This window comes from Dermacentor andersoni, chromosome 2 (assembly GCF_023375885.2).
Source record: "Dermacentor andersoni chromosome 2, qqDerAnde1_hic_scaffold, whole genome shotgun sequence".
NCBI classification, from domain to species: Eukaryota; Metazoa; Arthropoda; class Arachnida; order Ixodida; family Ixodidae; genus Dermacentor; species Dermacentor andersoni.
The window spans coordinates 101,853,890-101,875,176 of record NC_092815.1 but is presented as its reverse complement, the minus strand read 5'-3'; the positions used below and the strand labels follow the sequence as shown (position 1 = coordinate 101,875,176).

The following is a 21,287-nucleotide window of genomic DNA, read 5'->3' as shown; positions in this document are numbered from 1 at the left end:
TATGGTGTTGGGCTGCTAAGCACGAGGTCGTGGGATCGATTCCCGGCCACGGCGGCCGCATTTTGATGGGGGCAGAATGCGGAAACACCCGTGTACTTTGATTTAGGTGCACGTTAAAGAACCTCGGGTGGTCAAAATTATTTCGGAGTCCCCCCACTATGGCGTGCCTCATAATCAGATTGTAGTTTTGGCAAGTAAAACTCCATGATCTATTTTTTTACCTCCGCACTATGTGTTTTGAAATGTTCTCCCTTGTTTAAGCGTGTTGGTACAAGCCTTTACCGTAGTTTTAGCTTTAAGATTTGACCATATTCTCTCGGTGCGTAATGCCTTTATATACAACAACCGCGGATAGAAGTTGCGACTGTTTGAGATCGTAGCGCCTTTCCTCTAAGTTGTAGTGATTAGATGTCATTGGAAATGTGTAAGGTTGGAAATGCTTGTTTTCATCCTTCACATTCTAGAATACAAATTTATACTAGGGTAATTAAAACTTGCAAAATGCAGTGTGAAACTTCATACTAAACTTTATTTATTCAAAGAAAATAAACAATATTTTCAATGTCCCTTTATAATAGCATCATTGTGCACTGTGGAGGTGAACTGGTTCGAAGGCACAAACTGACTGAATGGATTCTTGTCTTGCTTTAGCATAACTCAGTTTGAGTATGGAAGAAAAAGTACAGGTGACAGGATGAGCACTAACTTCTAACTGGTCTTATTCCACGACCCTACTGCACATTATATGCGCCGCTCATAGCACACATGAGAAAAACAACTGAAACAACAACCTTACAAGAAGCAGACGGCTGCAGTTCACTGAAAACGTGCCGACCAACTTAGAAAGTAAAGTTCCTTGCCTGATAAAGATAAGGAGGGTGTACTCACGCACACCCTAACGTATTTGGCAATGGCATTAGCCTGATCAGTAATCTCGCGCATCAGTTGAATGTTACTGCATCCTATGATGACACATTCTTTAAAAAAACTAGTTTGCATCCACAAGTCTTGCAATGCATGGCAAGGGGCCTACTTCGTTAACTTTTATGAAGGTTGTAACTATGCTCGCCCAAGCAATCGTTGATACTGCATCAGAACGGCAAGTTGGGCCAGTTGGTTGGGATTCATACTAAGGTTTGTTACAGCGCAACCTAAGACAAGGACAACAGAAGGTACAAAACAGCGCCGTGTCGTTATTTTGTACCTTCTGTTGTCCTTGTCTTAGGTTGCGCCGTAACGAACCTTATTATGAATCATTGATACTCCTTCCCGTCTGTCTAATGTAGACGCCCTTGCACAACAAGGGAAACTTGTATACCATAGCTCAAGTGCAATTAACATGCCCGTTCATGTCTTTTTTCCAACCAGTGTGTCAAAACAGATATAAAATACTCGCAAACATGCAATGACCACTACGTCACTTCACATTCATTCTGCGATATTCTGCTATCTCAACTGCAGGTTGCCAAGAATGAAAAATTACCAGAGTGCACTACTCGAATGGTGTTCACTGTATCTGATGAGTGTCTTGATTTACCTAATCGATGAAATGCCAGTGAAAAGCTTTGTATGATGGTTACAAATGGCCGGTAACAGCATTTAAGACAGCCTAGGATTTGTGAAGGCACGAGAATGAAAGCCCGTGAAATAAATAAAAGGTGAAAATAAACTGCCCTTACCATGACAATGCTTCTGCGCACTATTGCATCAATCTTTACAAAAACTTTGTCAAATAGGGGCACTGGGAAAGAGCAGCTGCAGTTTTTTCTCGACATGTCAGCAGTTTTTGGCGTGCAAGTACAGTCCCTACCAAATGCGAAGTAGCGCGATCTTGGTAACAGTTCGCTTTGCGAACCTTTACAAGACTGTGCCCCAGGTTTGCACATTCATAATATATGCAGTGCACTGATGACACTGTTTCTGTCTGAGACCACTTATATTACTGATGCGGAGCGCATTGTCACATGAATTTCTAAAAAAAAATTCGCTTGTTTGTTTGTTTGTCGAAAAAAAAAAAAGACCACACATGAACTAGGTCGTTGTAACGCTGTTATCGGTCATTTCTCGGCGTATTCCACAACCTTTGCTATGGCACCATATTCGATAAGTAAGGAAATAAACATTCATTACAAGTACATATTAATTGCTTGTTCACAATGGAAAAAAAAAAACTTGAGTAGCACAAACATAAACCTATCAACATAGAGTGGGTGATGTTCACGGAAAGCACTCATTAATTTTTTTCTTGGCCATAGTTAGTTGTCACATCCAGTATGTAATTTAATGGTGGTTTCCGAGAAACCTGTACAGGTCTCCTTCGTAGCTTCATGCTAAAGTAGGGTGGGTGAAAATTTTTCCTGTCATGAATTTTACTTGCCTTGCAGGCTTCCACAGAACTGATCTGCCATAATCAAATAGTGCTCTGTAAAGTAAAATAAGGAACACCTTTTCTTCATATACCTGTATTTCACTCATTGACCTTTACCAAGCTAGTCATGTAAACATGTATTTACTGCTCGAAAACGGGCAATTCATGCTCCAGTGTGTCAAATTTGCCACCTCCCAGAGCTGCTCCAAAACTTCTTTGACTGCTTCCATCCCTGTATGAGTGGCCCATATAATGTTTAATGAAATTATCACTGGCATCCCAGAAACTTCAACATTTAACATCCGCCTGCCAAAGTGCCCACATCTCAACATTTTGGTTAGAACTGATCACTTTATTTGCTGCAGGTCTGAAGCTGTCTTGATATCTACAATACATTGGACACTACATGCAGGATTATGAATGGATACCTGAACACTGCTTGAAGGAGCAAGCTCTACAGCATCACTTATGCTCCTTTCCATGGGTTGGCAAGAGGAACCGTGGCACGCAACTCTACAGGCACCTGTGCTCTTCACTACCTTCGGAGGAGAGATGCATTGGTATGCTGTACATATATTTGACTGTGGGTTCCAGCTGCATCTCTTGCATTGTCATTCGATGTGCAGGTAGAGGAGTTACCTATTGGGCGCACATGTTGGTTAACGATACAAAAAGGAAGGTGCTTCTTTGAACACCGATGACCCTGTCCTCCACTTATTTATTTTAATTTTCTTGTTACCTTATTTTTGCTGATTATATAAAGGTCGCAGGCAATTAAGCCAAGAAAAGCGTTGGTGTAATTAGCTGTGGTTGAAATTGAAATGTAGAAAATATTGAAAGAAAGTCATGAAAGCAGACGAAAGGACCTTGTCTCTGGTGGTGACTGAACCCACAACCTTTGCAGTACACATGCGATGCACTACCAATTGTGCTAACTTGGGTATTTATGGTATTTATGCCCTGGGAGTGTTAGCCAGCGCCATTTAGAGCCATGGTGGGCAGATGTGGAACATCTTTTTTTGCATGATGGTGTCGCGTAACACCTGAACTGAAGAGAGCAGGCATGTGGCTAATAAACCCATGCATGCTACCTAAAGGCATCAAAGCTATGAGGTTTCAAACCCTCGCATGAATGAATGAGAAGGAAAACGGGCTTCATTTTTTTTAAATCACGACCATATAAAGCCAGCAGGCAATAAAGCGAAGAAAAGCATAGGGGTAACTAGCTGTGGTTGAAACTGAAATGTTGAATTGGCTCTGCGGCCATCTATCAAATTTCACCGCAATGCATTATCATAACTCAATGGGCAGCACATTTAAAAATCATAATTCAGAAGACTGCCAGAATTTCAACAAATGAGCAGTCAACAAGAATGATAGTGTATGCCCTTCTAATATTCTTCGTATTTATGGCACTTATTCGTAACTTTTCCGCTGTCTTATATCAGTGTTTTAATTCGGACCAAAACTGTGCTATAATGTAGCAAAGAGGTTATGGTCTAGTGGCGTAAATGTGCATGTTAATAAGAGGGCAAATCGCCTTAACGTTAACTGAGAGTTGCTTAAACTTGGGCAGCCTTCCGAAATATACTTTTTTTTAAGTTGCTGTCCATTGAGTTACACTGGTGCACTGTGTCATGCGAGCTACCGCAACGAGAGGGCGCTATGTACACGGTCATGTAAGATGCGGAACAACGCCTCTGGGAGAGCGGACCAGACCGTGTAAGCCGAGCCGGCATGTAGCCGTGCTTGCTTTGCATACACAACCTAGTAAACAGTTCCAGTTAACACTTACGTTTTGTCAATCACGTATGCTCGTCACCCGACCATGACATGGAGGCAACAGTGGGATACTTGACAACGCTGTGAGAAATGCACCACGCAAGTAGAAGTCTACACCTACAGTGCACTGCGGTGAATACGAAACTTTGCTACCCATGGCTTCACCTACAGTGTCCACAGCCCAGCACGCAGCTCCACTAAACTCGTTCGTCGTCAAACTGCCGGAAAAACTTGATTTTCGGCAGCCCGAGGAGTAGAAACGGTGGCTCACGAGAAGGGAGTGCTATAGAGCTATCTCCAGACTAAAGACGACGAGACGCAGGTGAACACACTCATTTATGCCATGGGTCGTGAAGCCCAAGACGTCCTAGCCTTGCTCAGGCTCTGTGATGCTGAGAAACTCGACTACAACACAGTAATGCAACTGTTCATAAAAAATTTCCTGACACGGATGAACATGATATACGAGTGTGCAAAGTTCAACAGGCAGAAGCAAGACGTGCATGAGACAGCCGATATGTTCATCACCGAACTCTTCAGGCTAGCTGAAGCCTCTGAGTACAGCGCCCTGAAAGAGGAACTGATCTGTGATAGACTCGTGGTCGGTCCCACAGACACGTAGGTAAGTGAGAAGCTGCAACTTAATGCTGAGCTTACTCTGGAAGCCGCTGTCAACGCTGCTCGCAACATGGCAACAATCAAACAGCAGCAAAAGGACCTACGGCCACAGCTACAATCACTTGAAGCTGTAGACACCATGCACAGCTTCTCGAAGAGCAAAGGAAAGTCAAATAATTCTCGTAAAAACCAGCGTGACCAAACTGCGCTGACATGCAAGTGGTATGGCTCGACAAGACACCTATGGTTCACCATCACACACTATGTGCACAGCGAATGGCAAAACATGCAGTGCCTGCAGTAAAAAGGAACACAGCTGCCATATGCTTTTCCGCTTCCAAAAAGCAGAACAAAATGCACATACCAAGCTGTTTTGGAAGAGGTTTACTTGGACAATTAACTGACCAACAGGATCCTGGGCCATGAAAAATCAATGTCATGGTCAATGGCTTCAAGGTAGACACTGGTGCAGATGTGACTGCCATGCCAACAAGCCTCTACGACGAACAAGTCACGGGAAACCTGAAGCAAGCAAAAGAACAGCTGCTCGGACCCGGCAGGACCAAAAAAAGCAACGGTTAGACTGCTACCGTGTGCTGAAATGGCTGGTTGTGTCAAGAACAAATTTATGTAATAGACAAGCTGCATGACGCACTTTTTGACGTCCCCCCGCAATCAAATCCTTCAATGTCCAACCAAGTCTCCTAGAAGTAGCGGAGTCAAAAGGCAAGGTCAGCGACCCAGCCAACATTTTATGCCACTACCTCTACCTGGCTACAGACCTGGGCCTACCTTCTCAGGACCGATTACAATATATCGCTACTCCCTGATGTCAAGCGGTGTGCTATTATGTACTCGGGGCGAGTACCTCTGCCCATGTTGCCGAGTGTCCAAATGCGAGTTGGAGAGAACGGAGAGCCTGGGTGTCATCATAAAGGTCGAAGAAACCACAGAGTGGCATGCACCTATGGTAGTGGCTAAAAATGAAGGAGGCAAGCTTCAAATCTGCAGTGACTTTGGAGGGTTAAAATAGAACATTCTGTGAGAATGAGTCTTAGTGCCCACCATCAATGATTGCCTGGCCAAACTCACCGGAGCTGCCTGGTTTAGCAAACTTGATGCTATAGCCGGATATTGGTTACTGGTTACCCGAGTCCCAGAGGTACAACACTTTCCTGACGCCAATTGGCCATTTTAAGTTCCTCCGATTGTCCTTCAGAATTTCCACAGCAACTGAATTTTTCCACAGGGAAATGCTAAGACTGCTAGAAGGCCTGGACGGCCAAACATGTCTGCAAGACGACATAATAGTGTTTGGCCGCACGAAGGCAGAACATGATGCACGACTGCACAAAGTATTTCAGCACCTGCAAGAAGCTGGCATCACCCTAAACGCAGGAAAGTGTGTACTACACCAGCAGTAAAAAATCGGGCCCCTTGGTTAACCCCCTTCTCGTTCATTATATAACGAGGGTCTCGAATCTGGCAACATTGGTGCCTTCAGGTACTACGTGTGGGTTTATTGACCAGTTGCCTTCACCCAAAAAGATCACATACTCGTGATGCCTGCGACAGAAAGGATGCTCTACATATCGCCAAGGTTTGTGAGTGGTGGCACTGGCTAACAATCCCAGGGTTAATTCTAGTAGTAACATAAATACCCCAGAAAATAGATGGGAAGACGATGCTGTGTTAGCTCGATCGGTAGAGCATCACACACGTAATGCGTAGATGTGGAATTGTTCCCCACCTGCGGGAAGTTGTTTCTTCATCCACTTTCAGTTCCATTAAGTTATTTCTTTATTTCAATTAGTAAGTACAAGTAATTTTCCCTGTGTTGTCCTTGGTGCCTTTGTTTGCTGGCGTCTTATGATTAATAAAAATCGGGCCCCTCGGTTAACCTGCTTTCTTCTCGTTCATTACATAACAAGGGTCTCGATTCCGGCAACATTGATGCCTTCAGTTGGCATGTGGGGCTTTATTGACCAGTTGCCTTCACCCAAAAAGATCACGTACTTGTGATGCCTGCAGCAGAAAGGATGTTCCACATCCACCGCGTGCGTGCCATGTTTTCTAAGAAAGCAGGAACTATTCATATAATCTCTCTGGAAGCTCATAAAAGAGGGGGAGGGAGGAAAGATCGCAATGAAGGGAACAGGGTCAAACAAATTGAGGTGTAGCAACCTGTGTAAACCGAAAGCAAAAAACATTCATACACATACTTGTGAGAAATAGAAAAAAAAAAGAATAATTACACAGTCATTCTCTGATATTAAAAGAGCTTCTGATATCAGTTGTGAATTCATGTTTCTACTTCTGCCAAGAATATATTTCAAGTTGTGGATGACAAGTGCATGTGTTACAATGCTCACCTACATTGGTCTTACTTTGTTTTTATATTCTGCAAATGTTCTCTTGCCCTTTCATCAGTGCAGCGTCCAATTTGGCTTGTGTAGAGCTTACCAGAAGTAAGAGGTTATTTGGTAAACCATTCCAATGGCACAATTCATGAACAGTGTTGCATGCCTTTTGTTAAAAGCAGCTGTATTTTTACACTCAAGCGTGGGAAAAAAGCTTAGATGGCTTCTTCGGAACCAGCAGCATGAATGGGGCCCCATATTTGTCATTAACCTTCTTCAGTGAGTGCAACTGCTGTGCTCATGAGGCAGTGCCTCTGGCTGCTTCAAACTGTGCACTGTTACCTTTGCTGCTTTCCACTCCTGAAGTTTTCGCAGTAGGGATTCTGAGATTCCGATGATGAGAGTGAGGGAAGCCAGCTGTTATGAACATGCCAACGTGAGCACAAAATCTATTGCGCCTTGTGTTAATACACATTTTTAGAGCCTATTCAAGGCACATTGGGCAATTGTGGGCTTAACATGGATTTAGGCTGGTTCATACAGTAGCTAACCTTTCTTTGCTCTTAGTTGGTATCTTCAGGAAACATGCGTTAGGGTGAGCATCAAATGTTTACCTAAGATATGCAGCATATTGTCAATGGATTAATGAAGTTGAGTCTGACGAAGTCTTGTCCGGTTAGGAAGAGTCAAGGGAAAAAACAGAACTGACACCGACCAAAGTGAAAAATTATTTAAAGACACGTGGGAGCCTTGCGTACAATGCTTTCACCATGCGTGTCTCATGTGTGAAGGTTAGTCCTTTTCCGTGCCCATTAAAGACATTTCAAATGTTATCTACCGTATTCTCATGTGTCATATTAGAGTTAGGTTGTAAAAGAATCAAGATATCGATGTATGTAAAAACACTTAGAACCACGGCGTTGTCAAATATCTAGTGATGTAATGTCACAAAGCACAGGAGCATTGCGATTATCACATCTCAAAACCCCTACTGCAAAAGCTTAAATTCCAAATGCAATGAAATTTCACTTTGGCTATATAGGTAATAAATTAGTAGTAAATACTACTGTAGTGATCTTGGCAAAGCTGCGGGGCTGGTATCTAATTTTCTTTTTAATATTCTTTTAATACTGTATTAGCAGACGACACATGAACCTGGTGGTTAGTGGCTATGACGAGAGTCCACATCGCCTCCAGGTTTTTATCACTGCAGGCAGCTGCAGGTGGTCCCTTATCTCGTAGGCCACACTAAGGTGCCCTGCAATCTGAGTCATGCCTCACTGCCAGTTACTGGTAATTGTGGCATTCATTTCAGTCTCGGTATCAAGATTGCTAGAATGCTGTTTTGTATTTACACTGTTTGAATCATTTTTTTATGCAGCCCTAACTTTTGTTGTAGTTGGGCTTTAAGGGCTGTAAAACAGCAAAAGCCAGCAGTGTGCACACTTTAAAGCAGCTGAAGCAGCTGGAAGTACTGCCTCATGAGCACCAAGTGATGCACTCACTGCAGAAGGTTGCTGACAAGCATGGGCTCTGAGTTGGGCTGTTTGGTGTTGCGCTGCCAAGCCTGATGGTGGATAATCAAATTGTAGCTGTGGCAGCTGCATTTTGATAGGTGTGAAATGCAAAAATGCATGTGTGTTTTGCACTGTATGCACAGTAGAGTAACCAAGGGGGTCAAAATTATTCCAGGATCCCTCGTACTTCATGCCTCATAATCATATTGTGGTTTTGGCAAATAAAACTACAGAATTTGGTTCAATATATTAGTTGGTGCCCTTTGATGTTCCAGTTCTAATTTTCTTGCTTATAAAAGCTCTGTTCTTGGTATAAATGATGAATTTGTTATTACAAAAGGCTAACCTTTAATCTAACTTAACTCATTAATTTCCTTTAGTGTCCCTTTTCCATGCATTAAAAGCATCGAACACTAATACATTTGCATTAATTTTTATTTGACTCGTGCTCAACAGCTAGATGCCATAGAAGAGAACTACTACCGTGGGCTTCAAGTTGATAGGTTGCCGTATAAAAGCTTGTCTTTTCTTTTAGAGATAAAAACACCTGAGCCTAGTTTTCTGTCTTTATATAGACTATTGAGATAGGCAAACACCACTTGCATGATAGATCAGTGATTAGTTATCTGTTCAGTTTTTGCCCCCACCCCAAAAAAAGAAAGTGAACATGTGGGATCGTTCTCCACCTGTGGCAAGTTGTTTTTTCATCCACTTTCATTTCGATTAATTTATCATTTCGTTATTTCCCCTATGTTGTCCTTGGTGTTTGTTGGCTTCTTATGATATTACTAGTAAAAATTGGGCCCTCGGTTAACCCTCTTTCTTCTCATTTATTACATAACGAGTGTCTCGAATCAGGCAACATTGATGCCTTCAGGTAGCATGTGTGGGTTTATTGACCGGTTGCCTTCACTAAAAAAAGATCACGTTCTCGTGACGCCTGCGGCAGAAAGGATGTTCCATGTCCGCCGCCAAGGTCTGTGAGTGGTAACGCTGGCTAACACTCCCAGGGTTCTACAAGGAAACATAAATACCCAAGAAAGTGGATCGGTAAACGGCGCCCCGGTGCTCAATTGGTAGAGCATCGCATGCGAAATGCGAAGGTTGTGGGATCGTTCCCCACCTGTGGCAGGTTGTTTTTTCATCCACTTTCATTTCCATTAATTTATCGTTTCATTATTTCATTTATTAAGCTCAAGTAATTTCCCCTATGTTGTCCTTGGTGTCAGTGTTTGTTGGCTTCTTATGATATGACTAATAAAAATAGGGGCCCTCGGTTAACCACCTTTCTTCCTGCAATAACATGTTTCATGGAGGATAACAAAAGCACGCTTGACTTTTTTTAAAATAATATGCTTCATGTACACAGTTTCTGCGTCCTTGTCTGTTTGGAACATAAAAACATGAAAAACAGCTAGTAAAAGGCAGCAGAAAATTTTAAACGAACTGCTTCACAAAGAATAGCTAATAAAAATATTTTAGAAATTTCAGTGGTTTTCTGAAAATAAAATTGGCTTGGAAAAGGTTAATCTTGTATGGGGCACTAAGAACAGTAGTAAAACAAATTAGTCACCTAACGCAATCTGTGTCATGAATTGAGGATAAGTGCTCTATAAAAAATTACATGTTTTCGATGCGAGATGGTGATTATTTTCCGACACATGTCGATCTTTATTTGCTAATGTGGAAAACCACAATCACTTCCCTCTCAGCTCTCTCAGGGCTCTGCAACTAACCTCATGTGCTGGAAGATAGGGAAACACCCACGGCTCATATGTTCAGCCATGTGGCTACTGTAGTTATTTGTGCAAGTTCTGTGTTCACCCACTCCCTCATTGAAACATTGATAATGATTACGGTTACTAATACTCGTTTCCATCCAGGAGCCAAATCAGCTTGTAGTTGATGCTAGTCCTGTTGACAGGTCTTTATCCTTGTTTCTTCCTGCTATCATACTTCTAAGAATAAATAATCTTGCATACTATTGCTGAAAGCTGGGAGAGTTGGTTACTGGCATTAGGAAACATAGTTGCTACACTATAAGATGAAACACATGAAATGCACAGGATGAGCACTACGCATGAACTTGTTTTAGTACATGAGTGCGATTATATGCATGCATGAAATGCTCAAATTTGCAGCAAAATTTGACTATACGTGACATATAACATACATCACTCATTCTATTTTGCATGTACCGTACATCTTTTTCAAGTAATCAATTTTTATATTCGAGATTTCAATAGAAGGTGTCCTATTGCATTTATCGGTTTGTCTGGGAAGGCCCTTATATATCGGTGTGCAATTTTAGCCTTACATTTTCTGAGTATGTTGTGCTGTTGTATTTTGCCATGTATTGACATCTTTTACAATGTCCTGCAAGTGTTTCAGGCCTTGCTAACACGCTAACCTGCGCAGAATGCTCAGCCTGTCTTTGAGGCACCTTTGAGTGCCTTTAATGCCTTCAGCAGCAAGTGTTATACCCGTCACACGAGCATGCCAAAGGTCGTTTGAAGTTAAGGAGCATTGAGCTTTCAAAGACATTAGTTCAACGGATATATGTCGGTGCTACATGGTCTCCAGGTAGTCTCCGTTGAAGCTTTTAACAGAAACCGCAATGTATCCTTAGCGCTACCATCACCTTGAAAGTAATAAAAAAATATGGCCCAATGCGTCTTATAATAAATTTGTCACATTTTTTTCAGCAACATTTATTTTTCCTAATACATAGAGACATCAAAACAAAATGCACACGTAGTAAAGGCATTACTTTATCACAAACAGATGTATTTATTGTAATGATGGCCACCATGTGTACCGCTTCGTACACCGCACATTGGCGTCGATTATTCATTGTTGCCTTTGCTTCAGCTGCTTTGTTTCGTTCGTTGTGGCTAGGTAGCGGTAGGTACACGTAAACGCTGTAAGAACTAAAAAACAAAAGTGACAAGGAAAGATGTGCAGAAAAAAGCCAAGGAGACTGGGATGCATAGCAGCCACTAACCAAAGAACCAAATCGCACATGGCAACCGTGTTGTGTCGAGGTTGCTGCTGACGACAGGCCGTGCCGGTGTTGCTGTACCGGCGCTTTCATGATGGAGATTGCGGGTGTCCCGAAAGTGTTTAGTACTTTAGTAACAGTATTCAGTACTTATAAGCTCGTTCTGAAGAGGTAAAAATTGAACTTCCATATCTTTAGATTATTTTTTCTACTGTCAGACGCCCTCTAGGCTTGGGAGTATTCCCTTGAGGTTTCAAAGGACGAACGCGCACTCCTTTGACTCAAAGCCCCCTTCCAGTAGGGCTCCTTTGCTGTGCCTGTGTGACAGTGCACATTCTCCCTTGAAGTAAAGGATCTTTGGTTCAAAGGACTTTGAAAGTGCCCGTGTGACTGGGGTATTATGTAGGATAGACCAGGATTTGTGGTAATGGCAGGCTGCAGGAGCATTGTGCACAGATGTAGGTGGTAACAGCATCTGGATATCTCACAAAACATTGCAAAACATGCCAAACTGTGACTGTACACATGCAGTTTGCAAATATAAGGCAGGGAAGTGCAGATTTGTATACTAGGTCTTTTCCATCCAAGAAACCAATAACTGCATTAACAAACCTTCTACAGGGGTCTTGAATAAAGAAGTTGGTTACTTGAACAATATGATGTATGACATGGGTGCATCATGAATCACATAGTTTATATGTCGTGTATTGTGAAATTTCCTGCGAATGTGTCGTTTTTATGTATGTAATCATTGTTTAGTGAGGTTGCTTGATGTCCAGCACCCATTCTCTGCATATCATGTTGGTATTTTGTTTTGTCTTAGAACTGTAATTATGTTTCATAAAACCTTACATTGCTAAAATTAGACTTTGGGGCAGTTTGGTCTTTTCATCCACATTCTTGTTTTTGTCATTTCCCTTACCATGCAAGCATTTTTCTGGAGCACTTGCAGTATTTCGTCATGCTCTTGCATTTACAAGCCAGATGTCTGTCTCTGAACAGCTCAAACCACTTGTAGCATGCAAATCTGATGTATCCTCAATAGAACTCCATAGTGAATGTATTGCTAAAAATATTTTTCAGGGGATGAAGCACTTCTATAACTACAGAGTTTTGCAGCAATAAAGAAGCAGAATGCTTGCATCTGTGTAATCTATATATAATATTTTCTTTGTATCATCTTTTATCTGACTGTCTGTCAGCATGGTAACATTGCATATTATCTTCTTAACATTCATGAGTTCCAAATAGCTACTATAATCTTTTTGTCCTCACATTTTCTGCAATATCCTTCACCGGAAGGACAACTAGCAGTTCACTTGATTTACCACTTACAGGCAACAAATTAACCATAATAGTAGTGTCATGCCTATTGCTTAAAAGCTCTTAAACGATTTTGCACATCTGAAAGTTCCTTGAATTCATGCAAGCAGGTGCTGCTTATATGATGGCTGAATGCTCATGTGATTGGTTTTTAGGCCAATGTGAAAGAAAAACGCCAGTACCTATGTGTTGCTTTATGATGTTGACCTGTATTTATTATTACGTTGGTGAACTGTGTGTGCACTCTGAAGATATGCACATTACTGCTGGTGTTTTGTATAATCTGTGTATAATACAACATATATTATCAAGAACACATTCATTTTATTAGTTTTTGTAATATGTTGTCATGATTTCCTTTCTTTGTCAGTGCTGCAAGGCGTCCTAATACCTAATTAAAGAGCTTCTGCAGATATAAAGAGTTGATTCAAAATTTCAGAAACTTTTAATCGCTGCAGCTATAGGTTTTTTTAATATAAGCTTTCTTCACTACAAAATGGGGGTTCCTAAATTGGTTATTTGCGCCTATAAACCACCCAAGCTGGATGAAAATACTTTTCAGAAATTGCTGAAAGGTCTATTATACTTAAGTCAGAATAAGAAGATACTCTTTGCAGACAAAAAACATTAATGGTCTATCTCACATAATGAAACATTCTGGAAGGCCTTGTGGTCATTCGTAGAAACACTTGTTTGTAGCTTTGTCAGTGCCGTGATGTTTCAACCTTAGCCTACAAGATAACGATACTCACACCATGTGAAATTTTCGCAAAGTATTCTGTTTGTGCATTCTGCGACTTAAAAGGAAGAGGTCCGGACACTGACCAAAATGGTTTAAAGTACTTATTTGAATTTTTGAAGGTATTTGAATTTATTTGAATTTGAAAACGTAAAAAACTATTTTAAACATTTTGGTCGGTGTCTGGACCTCTTCCTTTTAGTATGCATCATCCCGACCAGACGGGCTTTCGTCATACTCTCCACTTCATCCAGTCTGCAACTGTACAATGGGCTGTAATTTTTCCTAAAATCTGAGGTGGCCAACATGCACTTGGAGTGGTAGCATTGAATGGCCCAGCACTGTTGAATAATTGGTGATGCTATGTTTAAATATTCATGCGGTGTCTGTTTGCAATACAATACTACATAATCCATTTACGTTTGGTTTTCCAGAATGCTCCCTATCATGCACTGCCATCTCAACAGTACCATGGCTTTTTGTGTGGATTCCTTCCCTTTTGAAGGCCACCACTGTTTGCACAGCATCACAGCCTGCCTGCCTTGATCTTGCGGAAGAAGAAAATACAAAATGCCTATTTTTTGAAATGCATGCATGGCTACATGCAACACCACCTGTCGTCGGGGTGTTAAGGCTTTTTGCAGAGAGAATGTAATGACGCCTTATGTGTGCCCTGGTGGCAAAGTGTTTGCCTCTTTGCCTGTGTAAAAATTTCACACTTATGGATACTGTCAAGGGTTCCTGTATCATATTTTCTTTCACATCATAAGAAATTTTTGTTTCATTATAAAACTAAAAATTATAGTTGAATTGCTGCTTTGTGTGATATGCAATATTCAGCTGAAGGTGATCAGCAGAGGTCGAACAAGTGTTATATCAGGTGGAGAAATTTTTTTGAGAAGTGGACTTCTTCGTTAGGGTAACAACCGTTTTCCTTGGCAGTATTTATATAGTTCACTTTTCTCCACTCCATGGATATCCAGCAAAATGAGTGAGTGCATAGAGAAGGTGAGGTAAGTTTAAATGCTCACCATGGGGGTTTAGTTGGGGTAGCAAGGTGTGTAGAAGTATGGGAGTTTGGCAGGTTGCTGGCACCAATTTCTATGAGTGATCTTGTTGTTTGTGTCTATGTCAGTTATATAATACGAGGCGTCTTCTGAGGCCAGAAATATTGAAAAAAAAAACTCCTTATATTTGTGGAAATTCAGTATGTGCCCCTGGGGCTACTACGAGCACTTGGGGCCACTGGGTAGATGCAGCTCTCCAATGAACTTTTTTGACACAAACTTGTGTATGTACACTGGGTGTGTGCCACTGCATATGTGCCACTCTTTAATGAACCTCTTTGATGCTGACTTAGGTCATGGGGCATCACAACACAAACCTATGTAGCGACATCTGTGTATGCAAGTAAGTGTGAGCTGGAATTGTCTGCTTGGATTTTCTTTCCCTGACGACGACTAGTCCCCTTGTTGAATTAACTTCAGCCTGAGATATCACCTGTTTGTCTACTGTTATCACATTATGCCCATTTTGCTGTGAACTTGTCATGTTCTCTAGCTGGCAAGCTTGAATTTCAGGTGCTGCACGCTAAGGAAATTGATTCAGAGTGGGTGGTACCACCTCTGCGTTTTCTTTGCAGCTGTGTGTTACATGAGAGAATAAGTTGTACGTAGATGTCTATTAGAAATAGCATAGGTATTCAAAGGTACTTTCATTATGTTCTAGGTCATTGGTGCTGTCTGGCCTCCTTCGCATCATTTTTTGTAGCATGCTTTTTACATGCAAAAACAAATGTGGCCTGTTCTAATGCATGCAAGGACTGCCCAATAGCTCATGATGTTTTGAGCCGCTGAATTTCAGTCTTGGCTGCACTCTTGGATTTTCAACTGTACTGAAGCTTGCAATATGCTTGAATTTCCTGTCAAACTGGTTTGCTTGTTTGTATCCAATTTATTGAATTATTTCACTTTCATTATGCTAATAGTCATTGATTGTACTATCATGCTGGCACATTTGATTCTCGAACTGCAATAAATTTCCAGACATTTTATTGCTTTGTCATGGTTTTTGCACTCGTCAGACACAATCTACTAAACACACACACAAAAAGAACTCCCTTCAACCTCGTAAAATTCCCAAAAAGTGCATAATAAACTCCCAGACCTACCTGTAAAAGCTCTAATAAGGAGCTGAAATGCACTCCCAAAACATCTGTTTAAAACTCCCTTAGTAAAACAGCTCCCTAAAGCTGTAAAAATTCACTCCCAAGCATTCTCCTATATGTTCCCATAAAAAGCAAAAATCGAACTCTCAAAACTATCCATAAGTGCTCCCTTAAGCAGAGCTCCCAAAATATGGGAACGGTTGCTCCCAGGTTTACACCTAAGCACTCCTACAAAGAGGTAAAATAATTTCCCAAAGGTATCCTTCAAAACGCCCTTAAGAAGCCAAACGTTTCCGAAAATATGTACGTAAGAACTCCCATCGCTTCTCCTATAAATTCCCATAAGAAGCAAAATAAAATACCCATGTCAACTTGTAAAAGCTCCTCATAAGAACTTCCATAGTTCTGGTGTTCAAAAAAGGAATGAAAAACTCCCAACGTTCCCCATATAGACTCCTGCAACCACTCGGGGGTTGGTGTTCAAAGGAGAATTAAAAACCTCCCATAATTCTCCATATAGACTCCTGCAACCACTCAGGGGTTGGTGTTCAAAGGAGAATTAAAAAACTCCCATAATTCCCCATATAGACTCCTGCAACCACTCAGGGGTTGGTGTTCAAAGGAGAATTAAAAAACTCCCATAATTCCCCATAACACCACCAAACACAAGGGTGTGAAAAAAAACTCCGTTCGAATGGAGGATATTGTCCTCCCTTAAGGGCTGAAGTTATGCAACGAGGCCAAAACTCCCTAAAAGGGTCAAACCTGTTTACAGTGTATACACCACCACCGCAACGCGAGAGGGTAGCGTCATCCGACTGCATGTTCGAAAACTCCGCATTCCAGGAGGTGTCTTGTGTTGCGGACGCTCAACGCGACGGGCATGCAGGGTTGGCGCCAAATTGGGCTCTGTCAAATTTTTACAGCCGTTCTGTTTGTCGACCACTTCGATTAGAACAGTTCACGCTACACTTTATTCTGGTGTGTGGAACAAAGCTGATTTTGTCCCTAAGTGCTGACCTAACCTTGGTGCTGCCAACCTCCGAAGCCAGTTTTCCCCTAACTCGGGCAAAAAACGTTTCCCTTGATCTCTGTCAATTTCTGCAAAGTTAGCCGCCAGTGTCCATTACTTGATCTTGCTGGGTTGATTTGTGTCTTCCTTTTCCCTTCCTTTTGTGCGGGGATATATATATATATATATATATATATATATATATATATATATATATATATATATATATATATATATATGCTCGCGTGCAATAAACATTCACTTGTTAGTTAGCACTGTGTCCCTTCCTTTCTTTCGTCGTCCATGTGCTTCTGCGACGTAAATAATGCCATACCAACTAGGCCGCCAGACTATCCTTACAAATTTTTGTTTGTTAATTTTATATTTTAAGTTTATTTCTGAGCTCACTTTAAAGTATTCAAATAATGAAGGCACCGGACGCAAGCAGAAACGACGTCGCAGTTCAGGTTGGTATGCCAATGACACAGCCTCCTGCATGGAGCCACATTAATAGAAAAAAAAATGACGTCAGCAAGGAAATATTTTGTTGTTGTTGTTCAGAGTAGTTTGGCACGTTGACCATAGCGCCAAGATTGTACGGAACCTTATTCGAAACGTTGGTAAGGTGGGCGCCCGACCTACGTCACAAAATGTAACAGTGTAAAAGCAGATGCGATGTAAGACCAGTGTAAAACACCGATACACTTATGCGTAATTTGTAGCGAAGCACGAAGATGCACGGTCAATATTTGTTTTCCCTAGAAGTGGTCGAATGCCAACTTTTCCGAATAATAATCGCGTACTGAATAGTAAGTATCGAATATTCAATCCTCCGTCGAACAGTCAAACGCCGACGATAACACCAGTAATATTTATTTTGGCATGATTACTTGCCGCGCGCCTGAACTGACAAAATGAAAAAAAAAAATGCAAACTCTCACAGACAAATGATCAGTTTTAAACACGAGATCACCATTTATAATTATAAAATCTACATGAATAGCAGATCAACAACATTAGGGCATGGTTGCAAGCAATTTCTCCAAGAAACGATGGCTGCTGTATCACTAGCTTATCAAAAACGCTAAATAAACGGTTGCCGAAGAAAAGATCCGAAGTCGTGGAAATGAAAACGCTGCGGAAGGACTCGTGCACTACGTAACAGAGCTTGTTGCAAGGAAAACGTCACTGGTTGTAGCTTAAAAGATGAAACTGCTACATAGTTAGGCTCCCAAAAACAGGGAATGGCAGTCTACGAGCAAAAATCACAGGTTTTCGTGCTGGCGTCCACAGGGAAACCACAAACAAAGCTTCTATTGCCCATTTATTTATTTATTTATTTATTTATTTATTTATTTATTTATTTATTTATTTGTTTACGTGTACCCTACAGGCCTTCGGGAAAGCATTCTGTAAGGGGGGGAAATACGGTAACATATTAATATGGAATCAGGAAACAAAGAGCCTCAGTATATATAATGAAAGGAACATTCACACAACATGAAAAATTTCTGCATTGCTTAAAAGCTTTTGTCATTATCATAATTATGATAATCAGCGGTATTTTGTTTAGCAGGCGGACGACTGTAACCAGATTTAAACAGTCGGTTGTTGCGAAATATGAAGTTATACTTCCAAGTATTCAAAACTGGGAATAGTTCATTTTCGAATACAAATGGAATACTACATACTAACTATTAGTATTCGTAATAGAAACTTCGAACATTCGCCCACCTCTAGTTTTCTCCATAGCAAACTTCACCCAAATGAACATGAACGATGGGACTCTGTCCAAGGTTGCCCTGTCTATGGGCGATTCGTGCTAAATTTATTATACGAGCGCAAATAAGTTCAGGTAAACAGGTTCTCTGAGCTGATCGCAGGGGAGCATGCTTTGTGTGCAAGCGTTGGATTCCAGGAGACTGGCGCACTCCAGTCTTTCCGCTGTTACTATATACTTAATATATCCGTGGTAGCAACGGGCTCCTTCAAATCATGCGGAAACTTGTCGCCTTCAAGTATTCCCAAGCATCCGGACACCCTGCACAATCTTGATTCTCTCGCATTCCCCCGTTCTTATTTTATTTTCAGGTCTACATGCCTCGCACGTCCTTGGGCTATTCGTCTTTGTGCGGCACATAAAACGCGCATTATGTTTCTGAATGAAATAGGAGAGCGTTTTCACTTCGAATTGCAGCCTGCACGCTGCCTGGCGTCGGGTTTCCCTGTTGTGCGCCTGCGAAGCCATCACGCATTCGTGTCAAATACACGCATGCATGCATGACGAACGGTTTTAACTGACGGCAACCGTCTTACCCGCTTCTTTTTTTTTGTTGTTGTTGTTCTGTTTAGTACGTGATGTTTTTAATATCTGTAAGAATACACGCCTATGCTAGAAATCTATGCATATATACAGGCCGACAAAAACGAGAAGCGACGCGCTCTTCACGCGCAAGGTGCTCGTAATAACTGATGCAAATCCTCGGCGCGTCTTCGTTTTCCTTCCAGATTATCTCGCGCACCTCCTTTCTGGCGCCATAAATTTGATCGCGATATCTCGTTCCGCCCCGCTTTTCTCAGCAACGAATGCATTCCTTGATGTATGGACAGTATAATATAGCTTTATTCTTTACGTTGCTCCCATTCTTTCATTGTGCCCGTTTCGAGAACGAAAAATGGCTCGAGTCATCCTGTTTGGCTGTAGAAACTGAAAACCATTCTGCGTTTCGGTGAAGCTAACCGTGTTTTTTTTAATTTTGCTAGAACGTGGAAATTACAGTTACTTCTTCACGAACGTGTCAAAGAAATAGAGTGAGGTTTTCTTCGTGAATGCAAAAGAATAGGCATGATTCTTTAGCAGTAATTGATGAAATAAGTGCTCATTGTTGCGAAGAAACTGCCGTTGCCTTATTAAAACCAGAATTTGGTGCACATAACAATATGCCCTATACCAGTCGAAGGCGTTATTACCTGTTCAAAGGCTCGATTGATGGGATGAAAGAAAAAGGAGGGGGGGGGGGGGGAGGGGCAAGGAATGAAGCTTCAGCTAAATAAAATAAAATTGTGGTGTGTAACTTCATGAACTTGCCCATTGGGTCACCAGGGACGTAGTATAGGGGGGTCTCCGGAATAAATTTTACCATGCGGGCACATACAAATCTAAGTCCACGGCCATTCTTGCATTTCGCTTTTGTTTAAATGCGGCTGCATCGGCGCGATCGAAACGCGATCGCATGTTCTTGCTGCCGCAATTTAATTTGAGGGATACAGGTACGTGCCTACACATTAAATGGTGCTCACAATTTCGCTGAGTGCATATCCCACAATTTAATTGGATGCATGTATGTAAACGTACTAACACACACACATAAGCATGTACACGCACACACATAAACACGCACGCACAAACATTCAGATTTCAGATGCACACACACAGACAGACGTACACGTACACACAAGCGCACACACGCACGCAAGCATGCGCGCGCATTCGCATGGACACACACGCTGGGACCTCGTGTGTCTCTGTGAGAACTACATCAAACACAATGAAAATTTAACGTTGGCGGAATAAAAGTTCGATATAGCGCTGGAGTGATGACGCACTACGGTCAAAAGCCGCACAGACGGGCCAATGTCGGAGACGGGATAGCGGCGTTTTGACCCCCTCGTCGGTGTCGCCATCTACGGAACAAGTGCGCAGTTGTTAAAGGACGTAATTCCGCTGCTACTGCTTTAAGACCGTGTCCCCTCAGTACGCCGTGTACAGCCGTGCTCTTCTTTGAAGCGCTGCCCTTGAGAATAGAGACGGTGTGAGGTCAAATACATGCTTGAGAAATTCGGCTACAGTATACAATTCCAGGAATTGGGGACATCAATTACCTGCACTATAGTGAGTCCCTAACCTGAACTTCTAGAAAGGCTGCGAGCGAAAAAGAAGCTCGGTTTATGTGGGAGAGGAGTCTCTTTTTTCGGAAATTTTACTGAACACGCAAAATGACAACCAACGCGCATTATTTCTAGGAAGCACATTCTTAGCGCCTATTGCTGCACGTGAAGCATAATGAGAAACGTTTTCTGCTTTCTTTGCCACCTGACACCTACTGCACATTGTATAGAGCTTGAAGAATATAATATATGGGAGACTATGGAAACCAACCAAGCTTGGAGGTGTTTTTGCACGTAAAAAATGGGCAGTCGTTTACTTTCTTCGGCCTTAAGGGCAAATGAAACTAAGGATAGACAGATGGTTAAAAGCGGCGATTGAAGCCGGGACCCCGATCTTATGTCCAAAATGCGGTGTGTGCACTTATACCGAAGTATCTCCGCGGCGTTCACCGAGAGGAACATTTCTGACTGTAACTATATACGACCTTCCCGGTTGGTCTTCTCTCTATCTG

General features: G+C 41.8%; 2 long non-coding RNA genes across 2 annotated transcripts in view; one reads left to right on the top strand and one right to left on the bottom strand.

Annotated features, from left to right (window-relative positions):
- The window catches only part of LOC129387595 (uncharacterized), a 207,913-nt gene that overhangs the window by 103,421 nt on the left and 83,205 nt on the right, over nt 1-21,287 (bottom strand). The gene's annotated exons all lie outside the window — the stretch shown is intronic.
- LOC140215940 (uncharacterized) lies at nt 2,786-15,761 on the top strand. Its single transcript, XR_011892535.1, has 2 exons — nt 2,786-2,928; nt 14,143-15,761. It is a non-coding gene; the product is annotated as an uncharacterized lncRNA (long non-coding RNA).